The sequence below is a fragment of the Bidens hawaiensis genome, unplaced genomic scaffold (genome assembly GCF_021521415.1).
Source record: "Bidens hawaiensis isolate Kalapana, Puna unplaced genomic scaffold, B.hawaiensis_p1.1 tig00019393_1, whole genome shotgun sequence".
In the NCBI taxonomy this organism is placed as follows: Eukaryota; Viridiplantae; Streptophyta; class Magnoliopsida; order Asterales; family Asteraceae; genus Bidens; species Bidens hawaiensis.
The window spans coordinates 381,786-401,733 of NW_027492947.1; positions in this window are offsets into that span (position 1 = coordinate 381,786).

Here is a 19,948-nt window from a genome sequence, read left to right on the forward strand (position 1 = left end):
GGTGGTGGACCAAATGTCCAAACCCGTAACCATAGCCACGTTTGAGACCCTACAGCTCAATCGAATACTCTTAAGTAATCGATTACTTGGGCATCGATCACATGACACTCGCACACAATCCCATCGATTACAATATGATTCGATCAAAATCTGAGTTCACTTGCAAGGGAATTCGATTACTATTGAGTCCAGTCGCATACACGGCCTACTCGATCACATATATAATTCGCTTACATTGATCGCATACATTATACTTAGACTTAATTCTGGAAAATCGATTACTTGATACATCGTTTACAATAAGGGATTCGCTTACAATTATTTGTTCAATTACAAGGACTATCGATCACAATTATATATAAACTCGATTACTTTGGGTATCGATCCCTATATGATTACATTTGGCTATCGATCACAAATATATACACTCGATTACAATGGAGCTCGATCACAATAACAGAACCCGATTACAATGTATAAGACGATTATATATGGGTTCGATTATAATCATAGTCGATTACAAGTTAAGATCGCTTACACGGAGACTAATCGATTACACTTGGGATCTCTTACATTAGTGTTCGATACCATAAACTTGATTACAAGAGACACTCGCATACATAGGTATTTGCTTACATATGGAACTCGCTCACATGTGACTCGCTTACATGATAAACCCGATTACAAAGAGGATTCGGTTTCTTTGGGATACTTTAATGGTTTGAATATATAGAAAGGAAAGAAAAGATTTCCAAAGAAAGAAAGAAAGAAAACATTTAAAATGAAATGTTAACCATAAATTTAATATGCTAGGGTTTAAGAATAAATCTAAGTAAAAGTAATCTTATACTATACCATTAGATTACACCAAACTTAGCCATTTTGGCTGAAAGACAAATAGGACAAGTTTTAATACGTGTAACTTATATACAGTTATCAGAGCTCAACTAAAGAAAGGGTTAACTATTAACGGAGAGAGAAACAGGATCCAGGTGAGTTTCAAGCCCCATTCCTAGTTATGTTTTCGGGGTTGTGTGCATACTTGATGTGATTTGTTAATACACTTATCCTAAGTGATAAGTGTATGCCATATGTGTTATATGTGAAAGGTATGAACGATTGCTTGTCGGTACGTGAATGATCTTCGGATATTGCATGTACTGTTAAGTTATAATTATGGATATAAATGTTGTGTATAATGTATGAATGATATGTATGTATGTTATGAATGAATGTAAGAGATGTCTAGGTACAGAAGAAAGGGACCGGACCCTAATGATATTCGAGGTAGAAAAGAGACCGAGCCCTAATAATACTCGAGGCAGAAAGGGACCGAGCCCTAATAATATTCAAGGTAGAAAGGGACCAGAACCTAATAATATCCGAGGCAGAATAGAATAATGTAAAGTAGAGTTTAAAATAAAGTATGAAGGTAAGTATGTATAGTTTGAAGTATGTATGTGATGTTCTAAAAACAGTCAATTAAATATTAACTAAATTAAACAAGTAATAAAAAACTAGACTTAGGACTCAACTAAACAAAACACCGGCAAGTGAACCGATCAATTGTACTAAGCTAAGTAAGTCCGGAATATTGAACCCACCGGACTCTATAAATTACGTAAATTAACTAATTAGACTCGACTTACGACACGACTATTTATTATTAATGTTTTAAGGGGGTTTTTAAAACTAATATTAAACTAATATTAAACTAAGAAAACAAATAAGCAAGTAAACGAGAAACAAGCAACCAAACACAAGACTGAAACCAAATAGAGAAGGAATCTACCTAGGTAAGAATCCCATGCATCAACAATCATCAAGCAATGGACAAATAACATGATTATGGAAACTGATTTCTAAACGTATTCATCTAATAAACCCTAAAGGACCCTTGACCGAATCAAACGACATCCCAAAGATAATTATTAGATTATTAAGCAATCAATTATATTGATTTCCGCAAAGTCATCAATTAGGGTTAATCAATAGCATCTAAAGCAAGCAATCTTACGAAACACTAAACCCTAGATAACTTGATAAATTAAACATGACATCATGAACATGGATCAATACAATAAGCAAGAATATTGTCACTAACTATCCTAGCATGCAATTGACCAAGACACATGAACAACTCCTCACCTTATAGCTATGGAATTTAGCAAAACATTTAAAACCCTAACCAACTATCAACAAGCGTCTATGATCTAACGGGCCCATTTAATAATAATAATCAAAACACCAAGTAATTGATTAAACATAAACCCTAAATCTAAAGAACACAATCAAAAGATAAAAGATCTATGTGAAGCAATAGTTAACAATCAATAAAGATAATAAATACTTATACGCATCATGAAAACAAAACCAAGTCTTTACTATTAATATAACGAAACCATAATCAAACAATTGTCCAAAGCAAGAATCAAGCGTCAAACATGTTCATCAAACCTAGACATGAAGTCTAGCCTAGAATCATTATTAAAAACAATCCCAAACAAAGAAAACAAAAGAGATTCATGATAAATAACAAGAACGAAGAAAGTAGAGCGATAAAACCCGTAAGACTCCTTTCTTGATCGATTAAATGGAAGCTCCTTGATCTCTTAATGATTCCTAGCTTCAAAACAACTTGAAAACCTTGAAAACCTTCTCAAAATCGGGTGCAATAGTGCTTAAGATCGGCTAGGATTATAAAAGATGTTTATATAAGCGAGTACGGGCTTGGACTTTGCAAAAACGAGCTGACCAGAAGGCCCAAGGCGCCGCGCGACCCCCTTGCCCATGGGCTCCGCGCGGCGCGGCGCACTATAGGAGGGACTATGGGTTTTGCTTGTTAATTGTTGTTATTTGTTGTCAAATCTTGATAATCAACTTCCTTGAACTCCAAGTAACCTTAAGAATCTTCTAGACCTTGCTTCCCTAGCTTCTCCAAGCCACCACATATATGAAAACATAATAAAACATCAGTGAAGCAATCATGTAATCATTGACGATCACAACGAACTTAAACTTCTCATGAAATGATAAAAAGAATTAAAGCTTTAACGTGAAAGACACCAAAAGAGTTAAAACACTATAACTATATAAAACTTGACTCAAAATCTTAAATAAAAGAAAGATAAATGAAACTCGAACTAAAACGAACTTAAAACATTATGGAAACACAACTTTACACGGGATTCAAGATGTATAAATAGACATATATCAAATATACCCACACTTACTCTTTTTTCGTCCCTGAAAAAGTCTGATGCAGTTGGATCAGAATCGGAAAATTTCAGTCTAACAAACATATAGGTTAATTTTTAAAACTTAGAAAAACGCAAAAACCGCGATCACCGATATTGTTGTCCACTTAAACCCATGCCTTAATCTTTACCGGGACAAATAAGATCCGACAATTTTTTACTCAGTGGTTTACACAATTAAGACCCGCTTATTTTCAGCTTTTACCGGACCAAACCACCCCAACTTGACTTAAACCTCAAAATTAGCAGATTTAAAACTTTTGTTGCTCTATTTTTTTATGAATAGTTAAGACGATCAAGGGTATTGTTTATCCACCTAAGCTTAAGCATCAAAGTCTACCAAGCAGCCATTAGATATGATTAAGGTACAATTAATTTATAGCTAGTGTTCCCCACAACATGACATACCCCTGTTATCAAGCAATACACCGAACCATTACCATAGGTGAGTATGCAAAATTTCATCTGTAGGGCTTACATGTAGCGTGTCCCTTGTGGTCCGTTTCTTAATGGTAATGAGACGCGAGCAAGGGGACCCCACATGGCTAACAATATGGATGATCAAGTCTGTAATGCATTTGTACTTTTTGTGATCATGTTTAAAGACTTATGTGGCAGAAAACTGCGGGTTTGCTCTTTTTTTAGCTTTATTTTAAATATTCACAACCCCATTTGGAATTGTAAATACCCAGATGAATAATCGGCATACAGACCCATGGTCTCCGGACCCGGGGCATCCCATCAATATAGATTTAAGGTTATAAAACCATACGCCAATGATGTGTAAAACACTAAAACTAGCAGTTTAAGATTTATATCACAGGCTACACGGCATACTCTAACGTTAAACCTACCCAAGCATCATATGATAACGTATTCAATTTTTTTAAACTTTTCAAACTTTATAATATTTCCACTTTTCATACCAAGAATTGAGGTTTGAGTATGGCTGACCTTTCATTACTTATTTTCCATGGACCAAACGCTTTACCCACAAGAGATTTCCGACCCATTTTATCAAATTTGCCCTTTCATTTTCAAGGCTGAGCCTACCGACACATCCCAAGTTAAGTGCGTTTTCTTTTATTTATCTCAAATTATTAGTAGTTTGAAAAACCAATTTCCGATAAGCATCATCATCTCCCACTTTAACGCAAAAAACTAACTTCAAGGGACATTTTTAAAGCATTTTTAATTTTTTATTTTTTTTTTATTTTCAAACAAAAACTCAATTTAAACTACAACTCAAATATCCTATCCCCACACTTAAATTTTGCATTGTCCTCAATGCAAGGATAAGGACGACTTAAAATAAAAATAAAAATAAATTAAAATAAAGTCGGACTACAAAAAACTAAAAAACTAAAAATTAAAAAAAAACAAAATAAAAAATTAATAAGCTAGATAATGGAAAAGACTTAGCTGGTAATATGCGCATGAAATATGATGCCAAAATCTTCTTTCCATGACTGCCCCCCAACTACGAATGTGCTCAGCAAATGGTAACTCATTCTTTCACGAACGTAAGCGGCCAAACAAAACAAGCATATCTAAAAACATATCTCATCAAACTGATAGATATTATGCAATTAAAGTGCTTCAATCAACCCACAAATATATAAAATATGAATAATAACGAGCAAATAAATAATAAAACATAAAGTATACGGCTCGGCTGCTCCTCCATCCCCACACTTGTCTTTTTCATTTAATTCTTCCTTGGGGATCGTCTCTCTAGCTCATTCAATCTTCAAACTCGCAAAACTCAAAAACACAAAACAAAGTAAAACTACAAAAAAAAACTATGTTAGGGACTCAAAGAAAAAGAAAATAAAAATAAAAAATAAAATAAAATATACAAACTCTACACTTGAGTTTTCACTTAAGAACCCATGTTATGCGAATCACGTGGCGGACCGAGTGGAGCTTCCTCCACCTCGGTAGAACTCCAATGCCCTCAATGATATCGAATCACGATCCGACCATTCATCAATCTTTGTCTTTTTCTTTCTAACCCCTCGAACCTTCTCAACCTTACGCTTTCCACCACCTCTTTCTCCGACACACTTTACCATTTCCCGAGAACTAAAACCGCTTGCTCCTTCCCCACACTTAAACTCACCGAATGGGAATCGCCAAGACTGGGACCCTGCTCGAGATAAGTGATTCTATCGAATAAACTGGATGACATGGATCAATGAGACCGTCTTGACCACTCGGATGCCTCATGGACTTCTCCAATTAAGTGGCACTATCATCACCGGCTCTAAGAGTTATCTTGCTTCAAACACATCGATGATTTCCCTAGAAGTACGTAAAAATGGACGACCCAAAATGATAGGAACTCTTTCGTCGGCCTCTATATCTAAAACAACAAAATCTACGGGAAAAACCAAATTATCTACCTTCACGAGCAAATTCTCCACGACACCCCTCGGATACTTAACGGAACGATCGGCTAAAGACAACGTCATACGAGTGGGGGTGAGCTCTCCTAGGCCCAAATTTTCATAAAAAGAATACGACATGAGGTTTATGCTAGCTCCAAGATCGGCCAATGCTTGACACGTCGTATCACTTCTGAAAAGTCATGAGATCGTAAAAACGCCGGGGTTGGGTAATATTTCCGGTACTTTATTAAGAACCACCGCAGAACACTCTCCATTTAGTGGTACAGTTGACAACTCCTCCAACTTATCCTTTCTTTTAAGAAGATCTTTTAAAAACTTGGCATACTTTGGCATATCCTGGAGGATTTCGACGAACGGGAGGTTGACATTTAATTGGCTAAAAATATTAAGAAAATGCCCGTAATCCTTCGTATACTGTTGTTGCTTTAGACGAGCGGGATACGGGACATAAGCAGGGTTAATGATGTGTGGTGGTGGCTGGAGTCCAACCGGCTTCTTTTCAACTAGTGGCTCAATAATCGGTGTTGTAACTTGTGACTTACCCGGAGCCTCTACCTCTATCTCCTCATCTACCAGCTCATCTACCCCATCTTTCCCAATTTCTCTACTAACTACCTCCGGACCAAAAACCCTACTACTACGAGTGGAGATGGCTTTCAATTGAGCAGCCGGATTAGTTTGAGGAATACCCGAAAACTGACCTGGAGGCCTTTCTTCTAAACGACGAGCAATATCACCAACAGTCCTTTGAATATCAAGAATAGCAGATTGTTGATTCCTAAAAAGTAGGTCATGCTCGGAAAACTTCTTCTGTGTAGCTTGGTATCTCTCCAGGATTTGCTTCATCATCTCTTCCAAATGTCCAATTCCACCGTTCGAATCCTGCACATTATTTTGAACATTAGTATTATTGGTATTATTATCATTAAAATACTGACCTTGTGCTGGAGCATAAGAATTTTGAAATCCGGGTGGTGCGCCTGACAGACGCGAATTGGAATTATTTTGATTCGGGTTTTTGTAGGTGTTCCAACTCTGATTATTGTTGTTGTAATTGTTGGGAAACCTATTCTGACCAGCAACAAAATCGACCTGTTGATTTATCACCGGACACTCCAATGTACCATGTGCACCTCTACAAAACTCACACCTGTCCACCTTGGCCTTCAGCTCCTTAACCTATCGAGTTAGTGATTCCAAAGAAGTTGCCACACTAGTATCCAGATTAACCTGGTGTACACCTCGAGCGGATGAGGATGTACTGCTAATGGGAGTGGAATTCCCGCAATGTGCCACTTCGGCAAGGTCCGATTGAGCGGAGCTTTCAAACATCTCGTTACACTCGGTGACATTCTTCCTAGCCAGTAGACTTCCTCCTGCGGCCGTGTCGAACCGAAATTGGGTTTCGTAGTTCAACCCATTGTAAAATTTCTCCACGAGAGCCCATGGTGTGAGGCCATTCTGTGAGTATCGAGAAAGCAAGCTCTGAAAATGCTCCCAAGCATGACAATATTTCTCCCCCGGCTCCATGTGAAACGAGTGAATCTGATCGCGAAGAATAACCGCTTTAGCAGGTGGGAAGTATCTCTTGATAAATGCCGAACGTAGTGCTTCCCAAGTGGTGAACGTGCCAGGTGGCTGAGTGTCAAGCCAAGTAGTTGCTTTACCTGCAAGTGTAAACGGAAACAGATGTAAGAAAATAGCATCTTCGGTAGCACCTTCTAAATTAAAAGTTTTAAGAACGCGGTAAAGTCGGTTAATGTCAGCCGGTGCGTCCTCGTCATCACGCCCATTAAACTGGTTGGTTTGAACGATGTTGTTCATGACGTATGACGGAATTTGCCACGAGTTGGGATTTTCGATCGTGGGAACGACGATGCATGACTGGTTTCCTGTTAAGCCATTGAAGGCTTGAGCAGCAATTGTCCTCTCGTCGGTCATTTGAACTTCTGGTTGGCTTTTCGGACTTTCTGGTGGTGAACTGTGAGAAGATGATTTTTGTGATGAACTAGCCTCGGACTTCAACGGAGAAAATTCAATATCGGCTAGTGGTGGTCCTTGTGAGCGAAGATGTGGCATAAACCTGAAAACGTAAAAGACCGAATGAGTAGACTCGAATACTTAAAAATAAACTAAAACTTAAATTAGACTCCTACGACTCAAACAAAAATAAAGCAAATAGCACGGATGTAGCAGATAAGTCCAAGTAAAGCTAAAACGCAATTGCTAAGAGTCCCCGACAACGGCACCAAAAACTTGATGTGCTCAAACAGTCAATTAAATATTAACTAAATTAAACAAGTAATAAAAAACTAGACTTAAGACTCAACTAAATAAAACACCGGCAACTGAACCGATCAATTGTACTAAGCTAAGTAAGTCCGGAATATCGAACCCACATGACTCTATAAATTACGTAAATTAACTAATTAGACTCGACTTACGACACGACTATTTATTATTAATGTTTTAAGGGGGTTTTTAAAACTAATATTAAACTAAGAAAACAAATAAGCAAGTAAACGAGAAACAAGCAACAAAACACAAGAGCGGAACCAAATAGAGAAGGAATCTACCTAGGTAAGAATCCCATGCATCAACAATCATCAATCAATGGACAAATAACATGATTATGAAAACTGATTTCTAAACGTATTCATCTAATAAACCCTAAAGGACCCTTGACCGAATTAAACGACATCCCAAAGATAATTATTAGATTATTAAGCAATCAGTTATATTGATTTCCGCAAAGTCATCAATTAGGGTTAATCAATAGCATCTAAAGCAAGCAATCTTACGAAACACTAAACCCTAGATAACTTGATAAATTAAACATGACATCATGAACATAGATCAACACAATAAGCAAGAATATTGTCACTAACTATCCTAACATGCAATTGACCAAGACACATGAAAATAAAAGCAAAAGTTTGTTTGGTATGGGGTAATAGAATGGACGACGGAATGGAATGGACGTGGTAATGGAATGGACAAAGGAATGGAATGAGTTATTACTATTCCAATGAAATGTTTGGTTACCACATGAAAATGAAATGAATCATTACTTTGTATTGTTTGTAGGTAAGACAAAAATAAAAAAAATAAAATTAAAATGATAGTGAGTGGTGGTCGGAGCGGTGGAGGTGGTGGTGGCGGTAACAGTGGAGGTGGTGGCGGGCAGCGGTGACGGTGGGCGGCGTGCGGCTAGAGGTGGTGAGCGGCTGGCACTAATGGTGATGGTTTGTGAAGGTGGGTGGTGGCGGCGCTGGACGCCGATGGTGGTGATTGGTGGCAGTGGCGGCGGCGGTGGGTAGCGGTAACGGTGGAGGTGGTGGTGGCGGTAACAGTGGAGGTGGTGGTGGGCAGCGATGACGGTGGGCGGCGTGCGGCTAGAGGTGGTGGGTGGCTGGCACTGATGGCGATGTTTTGTGGAGGTGGGTGGTGGCGGCGGTGGACGCCGATGGTGGTGATTGGTGGCAGTGGTGGCGACGGTGGGCGGCATGTGTAATGGTGGGGCGATGGTTGATATATGCGGCGGGCAGTTGGTAGTGCTGGGTCGCTGGCACCGATGGCGATTGTTGGTGGAGGTGGGTGGTGGTGGTGGTGGGCGGCGGTGGACGGCGATGGACGACGATGGTGGTGGCTGGTGGCGGTGGTTGGTGGTGGTGGTGGGTGTTGATGTTGGGTGGTGGTGGTGTTGGGAGGGTGGTGGTGGTGATATAGGGTGAAGGAGGGAATGGAATGAAAAAAACTTGGGGTATAGATGGAATGAAATTGGGGTATTTTAGAGGGAATGGAATAGACTAGGTAATGGGTTATTCCATTCATTTGGTCAACCAAACACACTATTTTCCATTCCCTCACAATGGGTCATTCCATTCCATCCTCCATTCATGCATACCAAACGCTACCCAAGTCTTTACTATTAATATAACGAAACCATAATCAAACAATTGTCCAAAGCAAGAATCAAGCGTCAAACACGTTCATCAAACCTAGGTAGACATGAAGTCTAGCCTAGAATCATTATTAACAACAATCCCAAACAAAGAAAACAAAAGAGATTCATGATAAATAACAAGAACGTTGAAAGTAGAGCGATAAAACCCATAAGACTCCTTTCTTGATCGATATCCTTGATCTCTTAATGATTCCTAGCTTCAAAACAACTTGAAAACCTTCTCAAAATCGGGTGCAATAGTGCTTAAGATCGGCTGGGATTATAAAAGATGTTTATATAAGTGAGTACGGGCTTGGACTTTGCAAAAAACGAGCTGACCAGAAGGCCCTAGGCACCGCGCGACCCCCTTACCCTTGGGCTCCGAGCGGCGCGGCGCACTATAGGAGGGGCTACGGGTTTTGCTTGTTAATTGTTGTTATTTGTTGTCAAATCTTGATAATCAACTTCCTTGAACTCCAAGTAACCTTAAGAATCTTCTAGACCTTGCTTCCATAGCTTCTCCAAGCCACCACATATATGAAAACATAATAAAACATCAGTGAAGCAATCATGTAATCATTGACGATCACAACGAACTTAAACTTCTCATGAAATGATAGAAAGAATTTAAGCTTTAACGTGCAAGACACCAAAAGAGTTAAAACACTATAACTATATAAAACTTGACTCAAAACCTTAATTAAAAGAAAGATAAACGAAACTCGAACTAAACGAACTTAAAACATTAAGGAAACACAGCTTTACACGGGATTCAAGATGTATAAATAGACGTATATCATTATGAAAGTATGTAGTTATGAATGTGTTTTATGTTGTATGATTAACTAGAACTCACTCAGCGTAGCTGACTTTTAGTATGCACGCAGGTGAGTAGAATGAGACAATTGGCTTGAGCATGGGACACGTGGCAGAAGAATAAGAGACTGGCATCTGAAGACTCAAGATGTTTATTAAATTATGTTTTTGATTTGAAAGACAATATGTTTGATAAGACAAAGTTATGGATTGATGTGTAACGTTTTATGAATGTTTTATTATTCTGCGAATGTTTTTTGTTAACTCTAATATTTAGAACTATGTTAATGAGTAAATCCAACGTCCAATGTAGGGTACCAGTAATGGGGCCTTACATGTTATCTTTGAGTATAAAAAAAATTAGAGTAATCAACTGGGGTGGATTCACACTTCTTCTTTTTAATTATATTCTTTTGTTTCCTTTAAAGATATTTTAATATTCTTTTTGATGCTTCACATTAATCTAGACATATCTAGTGTGTTGCAATTTTGAGTAATATATGAACGAGTATAGACTTGAACCTACATAAGGCTTCTACTTAATGAAGCATAAGGAAATAATCTCAATGATCCTATTATCCTCTAAAAGAGAGCAATATTGTTTGTTTCACGTGTAAAGACCCATTTAAGGTAAAACTTATTGAAATAAACTAACGTCTCTTTGGGGCTATCTCATAATTTTATGATATCTATAATGTAAGGGATATCTCTGAGATCTATTATATCAAAGTATGTGTGAACAACGCTTTGACTTATGTAACATATACTTGTGAAAAGAATGTCATTTGTATAAGGACAAGTTTGTTTTAGTTGCTCTCACTCATCTTGAGGTAGGTACATTAATCCACTTGGTTCTTGATGAAAATAATTGTATTAAGATTTCATTACATTACGATGTTTGCATTAACCCATACATGTATTTTAGTGACATGCATACTAACTGTTCTTTGACCTCCCACTTAGAATTTTCAAGTTGTTTTATGAACATGTAAATATGTAAATCAGTTGTTAGAGAAAGTTGTTCTAATGTTCATTTAATGTAGCTCTAAACTATTTTAAGCTACTTGAACAATGACGATCCTCGAAGAATATTTTGTTATATAGGTAAGAAGATCCTTTGATGATTTATTTGTCACACCCTCAAAATCCACTAACGGAGTTTTACCGTCAGAGGGTGTGAACTGGCAGGATCGGAATCATTAGTTATAACCAAACCAAAGAAAAACGTTTAAATGAAAGTAAGTGCGGAAGCGTAAAACCTTAATTCAAAAGTTGCGTCACGCAGGACGACTTAAAACCAAATGTAACTGTTAAAATTAAGTTTGCAGAATAAAAGTGTTTTCATTAATGCATGCTCCTAAACCGCGCGCCCGCCTCGGCTACCTGAGAATAACATACTAAAAGTGTCAACACAAGGTTGGTGAGTTCACAAGTAAAATAAGATAAATCGTTTAGCGTTTTGCGTAACCTCGTTACGACGTTTAAATGTTGCGTAACCCCGTTACGACGTTTGAGTGTGTAACCACGTTACAGCGTTTAAGTGTGTAACCACGTTACAGCGTTTAAGTGTGTAACCACGTTACAGCGTTTAAGTGTGTAACCACGTTACAGCGTTTAAGTGTTTTGCATTACCAGATAGTGTTATGTCAAATTATATATCGATAGGTAGCTAATCTATACAACAAGTATCGCTAAGTGGTTCGCGACCGAAGCTGACTGTTTATCAAGTGCCCGTCACCAGGTCCTCCAGACCATGGTAAGTGTTAGCCAAAATTTACACCCACTCAACCTCCAGTTGAGCTTAGCGTCGGGTGGGGTTTGTCAAACCCAGTAGTACTACCCAAAAGTGACTCGCTATTCCAAATATTAACCGGTCCGATGTGTGGGACTTCAAATGTTATGTATGCCGCTTAGCCTTTACAAGTGATATATAATTTATAACAAAATCTTTCATATGCGTTTATCTCAGAAAATATGTTTATCGGAGTATGTTATCTCCCCCAAGTGAAAAACGTTTGAAAACAGTTTAAGAGTGGGGTAAGTGAACTCACTGTTTGCGAAGAATATCCGATCTAGATCACCAAGTGATGCGCGTCGTAGAAAACTCTCTAGCGTTCTAAAATAACAAAGAGATTTTCTAAGTAGCGGAACATTTAACGAGTCTCTAGACTCGGCACATAATACCTATGCACGTAACATGTTTCGTGTTTCGTTTGTGAATCGTGTGTGACTTGAACAAGTACAATTGTGATACGATACATGAGTGAGAAATTACTTTCGTGTCACGTATTAATAACATACTTATTAGCAATTATTCCCGTAAGGGCATTTTGGTCAACAAACAAAGACTAACTAACCATTATTCCCCATAAGGGCAATTTGGTCAATTCATGGCAATCAACTAGCAACTATTCCCCGCAAGGGTATTTTGGTCAAAATACAACAATTATATAAAAACTATCATATTTCATGCATTCCTATACAACTCAGCAGCTAGTTTCGTTATGACAGAATTTCTACTTGAAAGATTGCACTAGTTTACCCATTATAACGTCTCAATTAATTCACCAAAAATTACCACAGGAGCATACATATCTTAGGTTTCCAGAACATCTTTTATCTTATTTTTATTCCATATAGATTGTTCATAATGATCAAAACATTACAGCTAACTTATATCAGTCAGATTCATGCACATCAGAATGTTATTTGCAATTCCCGTTAAACGAAAAATCCAATAAATGCAAGACCACTTGGGTTTGGTTCCTAACTCAGTGAGTCAACTTCCAGAAGTGGAACCAACCCAATTGGTCTCGTGGTTCATGAGATATAACATTTACAACATAACCTAACAGCAGGTCTAACAGCTCAGCTTTGCATCACGTTTTTGTAAAATCATAAAAGTATACTTCCACTTATCCAAAAATTTCGAATTTATACTTCATAGAAACTAGACTCAACCTAGTTTACTGCAGTACCCACAATCTCAATCAATTTTCACGTTTACACTTCGTTACAGTCAGTTAAACATCGTATATACATTCTGTCCAGAATCTGTTCACATCAAAACTCAACATAATCACAACCTATGAACTATCATGCATCCATATAACCCTCTAGACACTATAACTACTATCCATGCATATCAATCACACCATACATACAAGATTAGGGTTTGTGTTTTAATTCAAATCAAAGACAACAATTAATCAAGCAACAACATCAATACTAGTTATCAATCATCATGAATTCAACAACCACCATGTTAACTCATACATACATAAGAAATCGGCTGCCTAGGGTTTTTGATTAACCCATTAAACATCAAAATCAATCAACAAGAAGGTAAAGGATGATCAAATATACCTTCCTAGCACCTAGTTCTTCAATCAAAGGCTTGAGTTGATGGTGTATATGTGTGTGAAAGTGGACGGCAGCCAAGAGGATGAGGCTTAAGGTTTCCGATCGGGATTTGGGTGGAAGAAAGAATAATAAGTTAGGGTTTGTAGTTAAGGTTATATTTATAGACATACTAGTTACACTCTAGCCCCTTATCTTTCAAGTGTTACATCTCTAGCCTAAACTAGTTGGTTCTTGTTTCTTGTTTAACATTCCACATAACATAATCAAGTAACACACATATATCTAACACATAATAATCACATAATTAGTGTTTTGACGTTTGTCGTTTATTTATCAATCGTTCGCGTCAACTCGTTTGCGTTTCGGTGCAAATCCCGAAAGACTACACATGTAGTAAGTGTTAAGCGTCATTTAAACCCTAGTTTAAATGTAATGAAGTGTGCGTTATAGATTCAACGATCTTAAAGTTTGAATTGACGGAGTTGAGTTAACGGGGTTAACCTGAAATTGACGATTGTCACATCATTCCCATGTTAAAGAATTTTCGTCCCGAAAATTTGAGTCAAGTCGTGATGAGAGCCTGAAAAAAGTAAGAAAGATTTTCTGTTTGTCATATCATCCCCTAGTAGAAAGAAATTTCGTCCCGAAATTTAGTTCATACCTCCGGTGATGTTTGACGGTTTGCCGGGTTTCGCGGTTTTCGGTGTTTGGTTAGCCCTTCAAAAAGGTGAGGATACTTTTTCATCATGTGATCCTCGCGTTCCCATGTGAACTCCGGTCCACGTCTCGAGTTCCAACGAACCTTAACGATTGGAATTTTGCTGCGTTTGAGCGTTTTGGTTTCCCAATCCAAAACCTCGACTGGTTCCTCAATGAACCGTAACTGTTCGTCAACTTGTAGTTCCTCCAACGGGACTACTTGGGTTTCATCAGATAGGCATTTCTTCAAACTTGATACGTGGAATACATCGTGTACGCCACTGAGTTCTGTTGGTAGGTCCAGTCGGTACGCCACCGGACCAATGCGCTCAGTTATCCGGTACGGACCAACATATCGTGGGTTGAGTTTGTTTCGCTTACCAAAGCGAACCACACCTTTCCAAGGTGAGACTTTGAGTAACACCCGATCGTTCACTTGAAATTCGAGAGGTTTTCGGCGCTTGTCGGCGTAACTCTTTTGGCGATCTCGTGCTGCTGCCATGCGATTTCGGATTTGAACAATCTTTTCCGAGGTTTCGAGTACCAGTTCCGGACCAGTGATTTGGCTATCACCCACCTCTGCCCAGCAGAGTGGTGATCGACACTTCCGTCCGTACAGCGCTTCAAACGGCGCTGCCTTAATACTTGCGTGGTAGCTGTTATTATACGAAAACTCTATCAAGGGTAAGTGGGGTTCCCAACTTTTTCCGAAATCTAAGACGCATGCACGCAACATATCCTCCAGGGTCTGGATAGTCCGTTCACTTTGCCCATCCGTCTGAGGATGGTATGCGGTACTCATATCAAGACGTGTGCCCAGTGCGCTTTGCAGCGACTTCCAAAAGTGTGAGGTAAAACGAGAATCTCGATCGGAAATGATCGAGACAGGCACTCCGTGTCTCGACACTACTTCCTTCATGTAGACACGAGTCAGTCTTTCCATTTTGTCTGTTTCTTTAATTGCTAAGAAGTGTGCCGATTTAGTCAATCGGTCAACGATCACCCAGATGGTATCGCATCCCGTCGGTGTCTTAGGCAAACCCGTAATAAAGTCCATTGAGATTTGTTCCCATTTCCACATTGGGAGTTCCGGTTGTTGCAGTAGACCAGATGGTTTCTGGTATTCTATCTTGACTCTGGCACAAGTCAAGCATTTGCTCACGTAGGTGGCAATGTCGGCTTTCATGTTCGGCCACCAGTAAAGTTCCTTTAAATCATGATACATTTTATCTGAGCCAGGGTGGATAGAATATCGGGACTTGTGAGCTTCGTCCATCACTAGAGTTCTCAACTCTCCGTATCGTGGAACCCAAATCCGGTTCTCAAAATATCGGACCCCGTCCGATCTGGTTTCAAGTTGCTTGCTCATGCCCCGCATGAGTTCCGATGGAAGATTATCATCTTTCAACGCTTCCAGTTGCGCATCGCGAATCTGATCGGGTAAGCTGGCATGAATCGTAAGTTGCAATGCTCTCACCCGTCTGGGTTTATCTGTTTCTTTTCTGCTGAGGGCGTCGGCCACCACATTGGCCTTGCCAGGGTGGTACTTGATGGCACAATCGTAATCTTTAAGCAGCTCGACCCAACGACGCTGTCGCATGTCCAGCTCTTTCTGATCGTAGATATGTTGGAGACTCTTGTGGTCGGTGTAAATGGTAAACTTGGTACCGTACAAGTAATGCCTCCATATCTTTAGAGCAAACACTACAGCTCCGAGTTCCAAATCATGGGTCGTGTAGTTCTTCTCGTGAACCCGTAGTTGTCTAGAGGCGTAGGCTATAACCTTCTCGAGTTGCATCAGCACACAACCGAGACCTTGTAGAGATGCGTCACAGTGTACCTCAAAGTTTTCCGTTCCCTCGGGGAGAGCTAAAATAGGGGCGCTACAAAGCTTGGTTTTCAACAGTTGAAAAGCGGATTCTTGCGCGTCACTCCAGTTGTACTTAGTGCCCTTGTGAGTCAAAGCGGTGAGGGGTTGAGCAATCTTTGAAAATCCCTCGATGAAACGCCGATAGTAGCCGGCCAGTCCTAGGAATTGTCGCACCTCAGTCGGAGTCTTAGGTGCTTCCCAGTTTTTGATGGCCTCTACCTTACCGGGATCGACATGGATACCATTCTCGTTGATCACATGTCCTAAAATGTGAACCTCGCGAAGCCAAAATTCACATTTCGAGAGTTTAGCATACAGTTGTTCCTTCTTCAGTAGTTCCAGAATTATCCTTAAGTGCTCTTCGTGGTCAGTCTCGTTCTTGGAGTAGACGAGAATATCATCAATGAAAACAATCACAAACTTGTCGAGGTACGCCTTGCATACTCGATTCATGAGATCCATAAATACGGCTGGTGCGTTGGTTAGGCCAAAAGGCATAACTGAAAAATCGTAGTGACCATACCGTGTTCTGAAAGCCGTTTTTGAAATATCTTCTTCGCGCACTCTCAGCTGGTGATAACCGGATCGTAGATCGATCTTCGAGTAGTAACTCGATCCCTGAAGCTGGTCAAACAAATCATCAATTCGGGGTAAAGGATAACGGTTCTTGACCGTCACTTTGTTCAACTCCCGGTAGTCGATGCACATTCGGAAAGTCCCGTCTTTCTTTCGGACAAACAAGACAGGGGCTCCCCATGGCGATGAGCTAGGTCGGATAAAACCTTTATCCAACAAATCTTGCAACTGGGTGGACAACTCCTGAAGTTCCGCCGGTGCGAGCCGATACGGGGCTCGTGCTATGGGTGCTGCACCGGGTGTCAACTCGATCTGAAATTCGACTTGACGAATAGGAGGGAGTCCAGGTAAATCCTCCGGGAAAACTTCCGGAAAGTCTCGCACAACCGGTATGTCTTCAATTCGTTTCTCCTCCGCGGGTTTCTCAACAATCTGCGCCAAAACTGCCGGATGACCCTTTCGTAAATACTTCTGTGCCTTCATAAGGGTAATGACGCTGGTGGTCATGCCGCTTCTCTCGCCTCGGACCGAAATGATCTCGCCAGAAGGGGTGGTAATATGGACTATCTTATCATGGCATATAATCTCCGCTCGGTTCTCGGATAACCAGTCCATGCCGACAACGACATCGAAACTACTAAGCGTAAAAGGAATAAGGTCGATGTCAAAGACATGACCTGACAGTTTCAACTTACATCCCGCAAGTATATGAGTTGTTATTACAGTTTTACCGTTAGCTAATTCAACAGGAAACTTAGCGTCTAACGGGGTTGGAGTAAGGTTTAAAAGTTGGCTAAAGGCCTTTGACACAAAACTCCTATCAGCTCCAGTGTCAAACAAAACAGAAGCAAAACAATCGTTTACAGGGAACTTACCAGACACCACATGCGGATCTCTGCGGGCTTGACCCGATCCAATCACAAACGCTCTTCCTTTGCCATTTCCTCCACCGTTACTGCCACTTCCATTGCCCCCATTGTTGTCATTATGTTTCAGCTTGGGGCAATCCTTCCGGAAATGACCTTCCTGTCCACATTCAAAACATCCCTTAGTCGTCATTGGTGGCTTAGGAGCACCCTTCGCCGCAAGGTCAACTCTACATTCCTTTGCTTGGTGACCTATCTTTCCGCATCTTTGACACTTGACACGGTCACACTTACCAACATGATGAAAGTTGCACCTGTTGCACTTTGGATATTTCCCAGCATATCCGCTCGAAACCTGCCCGCTACCGTTGTTGTTGTTGTTGTTGTGATTCTGAGTGTTGAAACTCCGAGTAAATTCGGGCTTACGGTAGTGGTGTTGCGGTGGGAGGTTTGAGGATGAAGATCTGGTGTTGTCAAACTTTCTCTTCCCGCTGTTCGGGTTGCTGTTGCTGTTATTGTTGCTGACGTGGTCATTACTCGGGTTGTCACGGGCTTTAGTGGTCGAACCCCTAGGTGGTAACGCACCTTAGGTCACAGCCTGATCCGTCAGTTTGTGAGCTAAACGGATCGCTTGTTGGATCGTGGCTGGTCTGGAAGACGTCACCATGCCCTGAATTTGCGGTGCTAAACCATCAATGTACATTTCTATCCTCTTGCTCGGCGAATCCACCATCCGCGGACACATCACAGCCAACTCGTGCGAACGAGTAGTGTAGGCTTCGATTTCCGAGCCCACCATCTTCAACGACCAAAATTCCGACTCTAACTTCGACATCTCCTCTCTGGGACAGTACTCCTCTCGCATCATGTTCTTGAACTCCTCCCAGTTCATCGCGTTAGCCAGTTCCAATCCAAGAATTTGCACATCTGCACATCGTCTGGGGACACCTCTGAGTGTGCCTCTGGCTCAGCCGGTTCTTCCTCCGGTTCCTCTTCGGGTTCCTCCTCGGGATCTTCCTCAGGCTCCTCTTCGGGTCTGCCTCAGGCTCGGCCTCAGGCTCTGCCTCAGGTTCGGCTGCGTTCTCAGCAATTTGCATTTGTAAGACATCGCAACGCTCTAGAGCTATCTCGGTTCGGGTCCTTGCTACCTGGAGTTGCTCTTGCAAGTCTATCATCTCGGCTTGCATCTTCATCATAACCTTCGTTCGCTGATCACTAGCCTCTCGCATTTCCTTCATTGCCGCTGCCATGCGGGAAATCTCCTCCTTAGTCTCGGTTTCGTCTTTTAACATTCTGGAAACGTTCTCCCTCGTATAGCGCATGTAACCCACGTCACGCTCCAAGTATGAGACAACAGCTGCGAGAACTCTCTCTACAGGTTCGGTTATGGGTGGTAGGGTGTTGGGATAAGCAGGGTGGTTCGGGTGAGGCCACGGGGGAACTTGTTCGCGATAGACCATACGTCTGATCATGTTAGGGTACCAATCCCAGCTAACGTCGTTTTCGTAAATGCCTCCGGATAGGCGGTACCTCTTTGGTGCGGGTGTTTCGAGTTCCGGGACTACTCGGGGTGGCAATGCGGTAGGTAATTGCGGTTCCTTCCCGTGAGCATGAGTCATCGGATCGGACGATGATGAGGATGGCGTCGACATCTCTACAGGTATGCCGTGTATGCGCGCGTATGAGTGAAAGAGGTAAAGAGATAAGACAACAAAGACTACACAAACCTTTGCAGTGCGTATCATTATAACTAATGGGTCGTCGCGGTTATAGTCTAGTATGCATGCAGCTTCTAGTTCGCTATAACCAATGGCTCTGATACCAATCTGTCACACCCTCAAAATCCACTAACGGAGTTTTACCGTCAGAGGGTGTGAACTGGCAGGATCGGAATCATTAGTTATAACCAAACCAAAGAAAAACGTTTAAATGAAAGTAAGTGCGGAAGCGTAAAACCTTAATTCAAAAGTTGCGTCACGCAGGACGACTTAAAACCAAATGTAACTGTTAAAATTAAGTTTGCAGAATAAAAGTGTTTTCATTAATGCATGCTCCTAAACCGCGCGCCCGCCTCGGCTACCTGAGAATAACATACTAAAAGTGTCAACACAAGGTTGGTGAGTTCACAAGTAAAATAAGATAAA